Consider the following 11,788-nt stretch of genomic DNA (forward strand, 5'->3'; position numbering starts at 1 on the left):
TACCACAACAAAACAAAAATAAATACCCCCTAAACAATAAGGGAGGGAAGGGAGGGTGGCTGCCGTCAACGACGGTACTGTGCTACACCCCTCCTCCCCAACCCACCTATCCTGGAGGTGGCTCTGGTTCTGGCCTACTGCCCTCCAGACTGTGCTACACCCCTCCGCGCCAACCCAGACAGGAAGACCACGTCAGTGACTCAGCCCACTCAAGTGACGCACCCCTCCCATGGACGGCATGGAAGAACACCAGTACGCCAGTGACTCAGCCCCTGTAATAGGGTTAGAGGCAGAGAATCCCAGTGGAGAGAGGGGAACCAGCAAGGCAGAGACAACAAGGGCGGTTCGTTGCTCCAGCCTTTCCGTTCACCTTCACACTCCTGGGCCAGACTATACTTAATCATAGGACCTACTGAAGAGGTAAGTCTTCAGTAAAGACTTAAACGTTGAGACTGAGTCTGCGTCTCTCACATGGGTAGGCAGACCATTCCATAAAAATGGAGATCTATAGGAGAAAGCCCTACCTCCAGCCGTTTGCTTAGAAATTCTAGGGACAATTAGGAGGCCTGCGTCTTGTGACCGTAGCGTACGTGTAGGTATGTACGGCAGGACCAAATTGGAAAGATAGGTAGGAGCAAGCCCATGTTATGCTTTGTAGGTTAGCAGTAAAACCTTGAAATCAGCCCTTGCCTTAACAGGAAGCCACTGTAGGGAGGCTAGCACTGGAGTAATATGATCCAATTTTTTGGTTCTAGTCAGTCTAGTCTAGTCTAGTTATGGCTCTTCCTTGGCCTAGCCAAACTACCCGTGTGCCCCCTAAAAAAATGTTTTATTGGGAGTGCCTCTCCGGCTTCCTCACCAGTCGTGTACCCCGGTAGCGTTCCCGGTCCTCCCCAGCCTTCTTCCATGGGCCCTCTCCGGCCAGAATCTTTTCCCAAGTCCACTTCTCGCGATTGTCCATGTCAAAATCCATTTTCTCAGCATAGTCCATATACTCAGCGTTCCTCTTCTCCTTCTTCCGCTGCTTGGTCTTATTTTGGTGGGTTGTTCTGTAACGGCTGTCGTTGGGAATGGATGACCAAAATGCAAGCGGGATGTGGATACTCATCTTTAATGATAAAGAAGAACACAAAAACGGAAAACAATAAACAAGAACGACTCACGACATGCTAACAGGCTATACATACAAAATAATAGCAGTGCTAGCGCAACAACCCACAAACCCAAGTGAAAAACACACACCTAATATATGACTCCCAATCAGGAACAACGATAACCAGCTGTCCCTGATCGGGAGCCACACAGACCAACATAGAAACATACAACCCAGAACAAACATACACAGACATCTTCTGCCATGTCCTGACCAAAATACTACACAACTACACCCTCTGCTGGTCAGGACGTGACATTGGGATACAGCGAGAGAGAATTCCTACAGAATGATGAGGGGTGGGGGCACCGAAAGAGTCTCCAGAAACCTTACCTCTAAGTGTCATCCTGAAGGGAGGTGGTTTGTTAGGGGACTCACTGGATGATAGCTTGGGACAACCATGAAAGTTTCTTGTTCTCTTTTGTTTTACCCTGTATTCAGAATTTTAATGTTACATCGCATCAATGGATGGCGTTAAGTTATTAAACATGTACTTTTTTTCTCTTTAAAGTCAATATGTTTTTAGGTTTCGTGGAACATGAGGGTGTTCATTGTTCCAGAGGAGAGAATGATGTATATTGACTAACTGATTTGAGAATGTGTTAGTATGTTTATATCTGTAGAACATGCATTAGGAGTAGTGACTAGTGTGTTATGGGTTAGATGTAATGATAGAGGAGTATCGTGTGTTCTGGGTTAGATGTAATGATAGAGGAGTATCGTGTGTTATGGGTTAGATGTAATGATAGAGGAGTATCATTCCCAGAGACTGTATATTGTTACAGGAGATAGCTCATAGAAGAGGGAGGACAGCTAACTGTACACAATATGGGGAATTAGTTGAACATTACACATACCTAGCTCATGGTGAGAGTAGAAGAGATAGTGGTGGCATTGCAGACACTATGGTAAACTTTCAGGACACCTGTGACCTGTGAGTTTTGTTAAGTTGGATATTTTTCCCAAATCATTAATCTTTTCCCCAATTTCTAACAGCCGGCAAACATTTGACAGATTACATGCAGGAGTTATTCTCATGGCAGTCACGGTAGGGACAGTAACTGAAGGAGCAGTACTAGTAGCGAAGGATGCTATATTGACAGCATGGAACTGGACTACTGTGCAAATGAGGGGTATTGTGAGACTATAATCATGGACCATGTTGGTAGTAGCAAGGGTTACTTTAGTAGCATTGTTGGGATCACAGTTTATGAGGACTTGTGCCACATGGTTTGATAACTGGTAACTGGGAGACCGATGGGAGGACAGGGGAGGCTGTTTTTCAAATGTCACAAATTAGTGATCTTGCCATAGGAGGGGAGTTTATGTTGTCAGGAAATGACCCATGTGTTGCAGTGTGTATATCCTCAGTGAAAGCAGCGATAACCAAGGGCACGGGCTGAATTCTGGAGATTGAGTGTACATCAAGAGACACCAGGCGGGGGTGTTGGGACAGCATTGGTTTGGGCCACACATCCTACTTCGTACAGTACCTGCAGCATTAAAGATCGTCATGTCTCTCCTTGGGGGGGTGAATAGTTCTCACGTGAAGTGAGGTCCAGCAGCATAATGGGTGAGCTTGAAGACACCATGACAGAGGAAACAGAGCGAAAGAGAGAGACTAGATTTCACTGTAAGACATAGAGATATGTTGGTTCTGGGAGCTACTTTAAACATCATAGTTTGGTTAGGGTTAGCTGCTTTATTGGTTAATGCATCATATGATAGAGAATAGATGTTTGGGTAATTGTACAAAATGTTGAAGGCATTGATGTGAAAGCATATACAGTGCTACGTTGATTAGGGATACGCACTTGCATATCAGGTGACGTGCCTATCTGGTGAAATGGAGGAGATAAGGACAAAGTGAAAATGACATGACTTGGGAACACCTCTCGGAACCTGGCGGCCGAAAGGGGAAGACTGGGCGAAAGCATGAGGAAGTTTTTTTTAGAGCTTTCATTTTTGTGGAACCCAACAGGAAAGTATCCTGGAGGCATAGAGTCAGGTGAAGAGAGAGTGGGAATTGTCAGGGTCTCAGACTTTGGTTTTCATGCATATATAATTATGTATAGCTTATCACATTGTTAATACTGTTATGTTCTGTGTGTCTTTTTGTTGCTTTCCAAGTCTTATGCTATCACTCTCTTAGGAACCAGAAGGCGAAAGTGGAGAAACAAAAAGCGTTCCATCTGACATGGAACAAGACAGCAGATTCAGCTGGAATGGCATTTTGTTGTGTGATGAGAGATGGAAATAAAAATGTGTATGACGTGATCATAGTACAGATGTCATAAATCTCTGAATTTGTAAACCTGACGGTGAATGTTTGTTCATTGTTTGTTCCATTTGTTAGTTTGTTTAATTCATGTTTTATAATCATTTGTTAGGTTTTTTTAAATACATGTTTTATTATCATTGTTTATCCATTTATAAGTCATTTCCAAGTTTATGTAAATTGAACATTAGGACGCTATTGTTCAAGAGGAGGGACTGTTGGAATCGGGATAAACTCTGAACATTGAGATATGAAATAAATTATGGATGAGAAGCATAGACTATAAGGAGTGAAAGAGACTGGGTTTTATGTCAGACGTTAATGGTTTTCTGTAGGAAGAGAGGGGCTTTGGAATGTGTTGGGTGGACGGGAGGAGATCACAGGATTGCTATAGGGGAGCTGTGCTATTACGATGGAGGGGTTGAGGTCAGGAGGTCAGGTCAGATCCCCTGAAGGGAGTAATAAGGGTTTATTACCCTATTACCCGCTTCCTGTGGAACCATAAGATGTAAGGATTGGAGAGCAGGAGGAGAGTCTAAAGTGGGGTATATATAATTGTGATGGTGAGAAATGTTATTTTGTCTGAATACAGCTGTAACGACCCTTTGGGAAGAATTAAACTTGGTTAAGCCCTAGTGTCGGTGAGTTATTTACTCTGAAAAATTAGAACCTAACACCATCCAAAGTGTAATTAATAACTTCACCATGCTCAAAGGGATATTCAATGTCTGGTTGTGATACAGCCCGGGGTCGAACCTGGGTCTCTAGTGACGCCTCTTGGACTGAGATGCAGTGCCTTTGACCGCTCGCCACTCGGTACCGCAAGAATTGAGGCTGTTCTGAGGGCAAAAGGGGGTACAACTCAATATTAAGAAGATATTCCTAATGTTTTGAACACTCAGTGTATATTGTAAAGATAACAGGTTGTTCTTAACCAATCAAATGGAAATAAATGGAATGCTTGTTTTCAATGGAAGGATTTGAACCTTTGTTGTATGTTTAGGTTGATGGGGGGTTGGACTCTCAATTGGAGGCAGGTGCTTTCTCGTTGCCTCTGATTGAGAGTCCTATATATGGGTAATTGTTTGGCTTGGTGTTGTGGGAGATTGTTTCTTGTTTTGCTGAGTGTGCCTGACAAGACTGTTTTGTTGTTTGTGCGTTTTTCGTTTTTGGTGTTCACTTTATTTAAAATAAATATCAAGATGAGCATCCACATTCCTGCTGCGTTTTGGTCCTCTATTCCCGACGACAACCGTTACATTCTGTTTGTTTCCATAGTCACCAATTTAAGTTTAAATATGCAACATAGTCTTACATTTAAAATAGATCATGGGGTATTGATAGGGTAGATCCTCATCAAGGACCTCTGAGCACATAAGGCGATCTGGAGCATAGTGGTGTCACGCCCTGACCTGAGAGATCCTTTTTATGTCTCCATTTAGGTTTGGTCAGGGTGTGATTTGGGTGGGCATTCTATGTCTGTTTTTCTATGTTTGGGATTGCTTTGTTTCGGCCGGGTATGGCTCCCAATCAGGAACAGCTGTACATGGTTGTTGCTGATTGGGTGTCATACTTAGGCAGCCTGTTTTTCCTTTGGGTTTTGTGGGTGAATGTTTTCTGTGTAGTTTTGTAACCTGACAGAACTGTTGCTGGTCCTTTTTGGTTTATTTTGTAAGTGTTCATTCGGTCCATTAAAATCTTTCAAGATGAACACATCCTCCGCTGCACCTTGGTCTCATTTTGACGATGGCCGTTACAAGTGGCCCTCTTAAAAAGAGGGGTGTGATTGGTTAGATCTGCCGTGAAGAGAATCAGCGGATTACAACTATTTAAATTTGAGATTTTAAAACGAAACAACAAGAATAGGACATTCCTGAAGAAACTTTGTGCACTCAGCTGGCTAAAAGTTATTATTAGAAATGATGAACACGGAGCACTCTGTGTACTAGATTGTCTTTTTCAACAATTAAGACTGATTTAGAGTGTACATTCTATACCAGGGCAGTGCTCTTCCACACCCTCCAGCCCCCCCTGAAATCTCATTGAGATACCACAGCAATTTCATACTATCCAAAAGGCGCCTGACCATAGCCACGGGAAGTCATTTGGGGGTGGGGGTGCAGCTGTTATCTGGTGAAGCATGGTGGTGGCAGCATCATGCTGTGGGGATGTTTTTCACTGGCAGGGACTGGGAGACCAGTCAGGATTGAGGGAAAGATGAACAGAGCAAACTACAGAGATCCTTGATGAAAACATGCTCCAGAGTGTTCATGACCTCAGACTGTGGCGAAGGTTCCCCTTCCAAAAGGAAAATGACCCTAAGCACACAGCCAAGACAACACAGGAGTGGCTTCGGAAAAAGTCTGAATGTCCTTGAGTGGCCGAGCCAGAGCCCGGACTTGAACACAATCAAACATCTCTGAAAAAACCTTAAAATAGCTGTGCAGCGACACTCCCCATTCAACCTGACAGAACTTGAGAGGATCTGCAGAGAAGAATGGGAGAAACTCCCCAAATACAAGTGTGCCAAGCTTGTAGCGTCATACCCAAGAAGACTTGAGGCTGTAATCGCTGCCAAAGGTGCTTCAACAGAGTAAAGGGTCTTACGTAAATGTGATATTTCAGATTTGTATTTTTAATAGATGTCACGGTTGTCGTCGGGAAAGGAGGACCAAAATGCAGCAGAGACAAGTGTACTCATCCTCTTTATTAAATAAAGAAGGAAAACTGAAAACAACAAACACGTACACTGAAACACTACGACAAAATAACAGTCTGGCAAGGCACACGGCTAAACACAGAACAATCTCCCACAAAATACAAACACACCCTAATATATGGGACTCTCAATTAAAGGCAAATAGACCACACCTGCCTTCAATTGAGAGTCTCCACCCCAATTACCTAAACATAGAACCAGACTCACTAGACTAAACATAGAATTACATGAATATCAAACAGTGCCCAAAAACCCCGGAATACATAAATCAAATGCCCTTCTAGAAAAACACCACCCCGAACCACATAAAACAAATACCCTCTGCCACGTCCTGACCAAACTACAATAACAATTAACCCTTATACTGGCCAGGACGTGACAATAGATTAGCAGAAATGTCTAAAAACCTGTTTTTGCTTGGTCATTATGGGATATTGTGTGTAGATTGATGAGGGGAAAAAACTATGGATTGAATTTTAGAATAAGGCTGTAACGTAGCAAAATGTGGAAAATGTCAAGGGATCTGAATACTTTCTGAATGCACTGTATGTGGGACAATACTGGTCTGTAAATCAGACTGGTCTTATCACATGGACGTCTATATCCTCAGATGCATTGGTGTTGTCCTAGAAATACATTCTAGTGTCATGATGTTGGCCTGTGGGTAAGGTTTTTGACCCCCCCCCCCCCCCATAAATACCTTTCTCCCTTCCCTCTCTCTCTGACTCTACTGAAGGACTCTTGAATAGCCTTTGTTAAACATAGAGAGTCTGGGAACATCAAACAAGTGGGGGGAAAGGAACCATATTTTGGTAATAGATCCAGTTGTAAATATGCGTTGGTACTTAATGAATATGATGTCTGTTCGGTTGTCATCTGAGACATTATGACTGATGACAGGACGACATAAACTGTATCTGGGAAAGTCTACACATTATAGTTATCAGATTCACATGGAATTTTTGTGCAATTTAAATGCAATTTAAATGAAAGTATTTGTGAAAAGATTAAATGTAATTTTAGCTTCCAAATGAGAGAATTGGGTTTTCATAAGGTTAGAGCTCTGCTTAATCAGTGGCCCGCCCCTGTGAAGAGACATTGGTTATAAACTATGAAACACACCCTTCTCTCCCTCCACTATATAAGCCCTTGACGAAAGAATAACTTTCTGTTCCGAGTACGATAGGACGACGGTCCATACGTTAAAAAGGACTAACATGTCAACTACAGAACTAAGCCAACCTCAGCGTGAGCTTTGGTTGTGAATGGTATGAACTTTGAACTCTTATTCACTAAAGAAGTGAGACATCCTAGCTGTTGAGTTAGCAACAGCAGCTGTAAACGTGGGCTAGGAAAGGACGGACGAGGTATCCAGTCTAACACACAACGAAGATACTACAACGTATACAATTTACCACCAGAGACATTCTTCCGAGGACAGGAAGATCTCTGTTGGCCAACACGGCCAGCATCTACGACCAACCTACCGAAGGGCAGCTCAGAGTAAATATTTATTGCATTTTCCTTTTCCAAATGGGCGGTAATTTAGAATGCATAAGATACTGTATTTACGATAGCACAGCTTCTCCCTTTGTTCCTCAGTCTTCCCGCTCTTTCATTCAAGCCCAACCCCCTCTCTTTGAGTAACAAGCCATCATACACGTCCCTGGTGGACATTTTCTGTATGACATAATTTGCATTCTGTGTATATGTAATTCTGTGTGATTAGTTAGGTATTTAGTAAATAAATAAGTAAACCCAATTTTGTATTGCTGATTCAACTTGTTAGCCAGGGCTCATGAAGATAACCAAGAATTTACAACTTTCAGATGAGACTGAAATAAGGTGACGATTAATATTGACTGCTATTGATGTAAAATATTACTAGGTCTTTAAGAGTTTATTCGGAAGATAACAGCTCTATAAACACTCTTTCGTGGTGCCCCGACTTTCTAGTTAATTACATTTATATGATTTATATGAATCCGGCATAGCCAAAGACACGACACTAGTTATATTGCTATTGGTATACTTAATGCTACATTTAGGTGGTAAACCATAGAGATAGGGGGAGTGATAGGGGGAGTGATGAGCTCTACAGCAGAGTCTCACAACTTAATCGCTGGTTGAAAACTGTGTTCTGCCCCTCCCAAAAGAAAGAATTTGTAGATAATTGGCCCTCTTTCTGGGACTCACCCACAAACAGGACCAAGCCTGGCCTGTTGAGGAGTGACGGACTCCATCCTAGCTGGAGGGGTGCTCTCATCTTATCTACGAACATAGACAGGGCTCTAACTCCCCTAGCTCCACAATGAGATAGGGTGCAGGCCAGGCAGCAGGCTGTTAGCCAGCCTGCCAGCTTAGTGGAGTCTGCCACTAGCACAGTCAGCGTAGTCAGCTCAGCTTTCCCCATTGAGACCGTGTCTGTGCCTCGATCTAGGTTGGGCAAAATTAAAAATGGCGGTGTTTGCTTTAGCAATCTCACTAGTATAAAGACCTCCTCCATTCCTGCCATTATTGAAAGAGATTGTGTTACTTAATGTTGGGTTACTTAATGTTAGATCCCTCACTTCCAAGGCAGTTATAGTCAATGAACTAATCACTGATCATAATCTTGATGTGATTGGCCTGACTGAAACATGGCTTAAGCCTGATGAATTTACTGTGTTAAATGAGGCCTCACCCCCTGGTTACACTAGTGACCATACCCCCCGTGCATCCGGCAAAGGCGGAGGTGTTGCTAACATTTATGATAGCAAATTTCAATTTACAAAAAAAAAAAACAATGACGTTTTCGTCTTTTGAGCTTCTAGTCATGAAATCTATGCAGCCTACTCAATCACTTTTTATATACTGTTTACAGGCCTCCTGGGCCATATGCAGTGTTCCTCACTGAGTTCCCTGAATTCCTATCGGATCTTGTAGTCATAGCAGATAATATTCTAATTTTTGGTGACTTTAACATTCAGATGGAAAAGTCCACAGACCCACTCCAAAAGGCTTTCGGAGCCATCATCGACTCAGTGGGGTTTGTCCAACATGTCTCTGGACCTACTCACTGCCACAGTCATACTCTGGACCTAGTTTTGTCCCATGGTATAAATGTTGTGGATCTTAATGTTTTTCCTCATAATCCTGGATTATCGGACCACCATTTTATTGCCTTTGCAATTGCAACAAATAATCTGCTCAGACCCCAACCAAGGAGCATTAAAAGTCGTGCTATAAATTCTCAGACAACCCAAAGATTCCTTGATGCCCTTCCAGACTCCCTCTGCCTACCCAAGGACGTCAGAGGACAAAAATCAGTTAACCACCTAACCGAGGAACTCAATTTAACCTTGCACAATACCCTAGATGCAGTTGCACCCCTAAAAACTAAAAACATCTGTCATAAGAAACTAGCTCCCTGGTATACAGAAAATACACGAGCTCTGAAGCAAGCTTCCAGAAAATTGGAATGGAAATGGCGCCACACCAAACTGGAAGTCTTCCGACTAGCTTGGAAAGACAGTACCGTGCAGTACCGAAGAGCCCTCACTGCTGCTCGATCATCCTATTTTTCCAACTTAATTGAGGAAAATAAGAACAATCCGAAATTTATTTTTGATACTGTCGCAAAGCTAATTAAAAAGCAGCATTCGCAAATGGAGGATGGCTTTCACTTCAGCAGTAATAAATTTATGAACTTCTTTGAGGAAAAGATCATGATCATTAGAAAGCAAATTACGGACTCCTCTTTAAATCCGCGTATTCCTCCAAAGCTCCATTGTCCTGAGTCTGCACAACTCTGCCAGGACCTAGGATCAAGGGAGATACTAAAGTGTTTTAGTACTATATCTCTTGACACAATGATGAAAATAATCATGGCCTCTAAACCCTCAAGCTGCATACTGGACCCTATTCCAACTAAACTACTGAAAGAGCTGCTTCCTGTGCTTGGCCCTCCTATGTTGAACATAATAAACGGCTCTCTATCCACCGGATGTGTACCAAGCTCACTAAAAGTCGCAGTAATAAAGCCTCTCTTGAAAAAGCCGAATCTTGACCCAGAAATTATAAAAAACTATCGGCCTATATCGAATCTTCCATTCCTCTCAAAACTTTTAGAAAAAGCTGTTGCGCAGCAACTCACTGCCTTCCTGAAGACAAACAATGTATACGAAACGCTTCAGTCTGGTTTTAGACCCCATCATAGCACTGAGACTGCACTTGTGAAGGTGGTAAATGACCTTTTAATGACGTCAGACCGAGGCTCTGCATCTGTCCTCGTGCTCCTAGATCTTAGTGCTGCTTTTGATACCATCGACCACCACATTCTTTTGGAGAGATTGGAAACCCAAATTGGTCTACATGGTCAAGTTCTGGCCTGGTTTAGATCTTATCTGTCGGAAAGATATCAGTTTGTCTCTGTGAATGGTTTGTCCTCTGACAAATCAATTGTAAATTTCGGTGTTCCTCAAGGTTCCGTTTTAGGACCACTATTGTTTTCACTATATATTTTACCTCTTGGGGATGTCATTCGAAAACATAATGTTACATTTCACTGCTATGCGGACGACACACAGCTGTACATTTCAATGAAACATGGTGAAGCCCCAAAACTGCCCTCGCTAGAAGCCTGTGTTTCAGACATAAAGAAGTGGATGGCTGCAAACTTTCTACTTTTAAACTCGGACAAAACAGAGATGCTTGTTCTAGGTCCCAAGAAACAAAGAGATCTTCTGTTGAATCTGACAATTAATCTGGATGGTTGTACAGTCGTCTCAAATAAAACTGTGAAGGACCTCGGCGTTACTCTGGACCCTGATCTCTCTTTTGAAGAACATATCAAGACTGTTTCAAGGACAGCTTTTTTCCATCTACGTAACATTGCAAAAATCAGAAACTTTCTGTCCAAAAATGACGCAGAAAAATTAATCCATGCTTTTGTTACTTCTAGGCTGGACTACTGCAATGCTCTACTTTCCAGCTACCCGGATAAAGCACTAAACAAACTTCAGTTAGTGCTAAATACGGCTGCTAGAATCCTGACTAGAACCAAAAAATTTGATCATATTACTCCAGTGCTAGCCTCCCTACACTGGCTTCCTGTTAAGGCAAGGGCTGATTTCAAGGTTTTACTGCTAACCTACAAAGCATTACATGGGCTTGCTCCTACCTATCTTTCCGATTTGGTCCTGCCGTACCTACCTACACGTACGCTACGGTCACAAGACGCAGGCCTCCTAATTGTCCCTAGAATTTCTAAGCAAACGGCTGGAGGTAGGGCGTTCTCCTATAGAGCTCCATTTTTATGGAATGGTCTGCCTACCCATGTGAGAGACGCAGATTCAGTCTCAACCTTTAAGTCTTTACTGAAGACTTATCTCTTCAGTAGGTCCTATGATTAAGTATAGTCTGGCCCAGGAGTGTGAAGGTGAACGGAAAGGCTGGAGCAACGAACCGCCCTTGCTGTCTCTGCCTTGCCGGTTCCCCTCTCTCCACTGGGATTCTCTGCCTCTAACCCTATTACAGGGGCTGAGTCACTGGCTTACTGTGTTCTTCCATGCCGTCCATGGGAGGGGTGCATCACTTGAGTGGGTTGAGTCACTGACGTGGTCTTCCTGTCTGGGTTGGCCCCCCCCCCCCCCCCCCC

The 11,788-nt window shown here is 43.0% G+C and overlaps 1 long non-coding RNA gene across 1 annotated transcript in view; it reads right to left on the reverse strand.

Moving 5' to 3' along the window:
* Nucleotides 1-1,039: 1,039 nt before the first annotated feature.
* Nucleotides 1,040-11,788, reverse strand: part of LOC123727839 (uncharacterized) — a 36,557-nt gene continuing 25,808 nt past the window's right edge. The window contains exon 3 of the long non-coding RNA XR_006759769.2: nt 1,040-1,108. This is a non-coding gene — a long non-coding RNA (uncharacterized LOC123727839). The remainder of the gene's footprint in view (nt 1,109-11,788) is intronic.

This window comes from Salmo salar, chromosome 16 (genome assembly GCF_965601325.2).
Source record: "Salmo salar chromosome 16, fSalSal1, whole genome shotgun sequence".
NCBI classification, from domain to species: domain Eukaryota; kingdom Metazoa; phylum Chordata; class Actinopteri; order Salmoniformes; family Salmonidae; genus Salmo; species Salmo salar.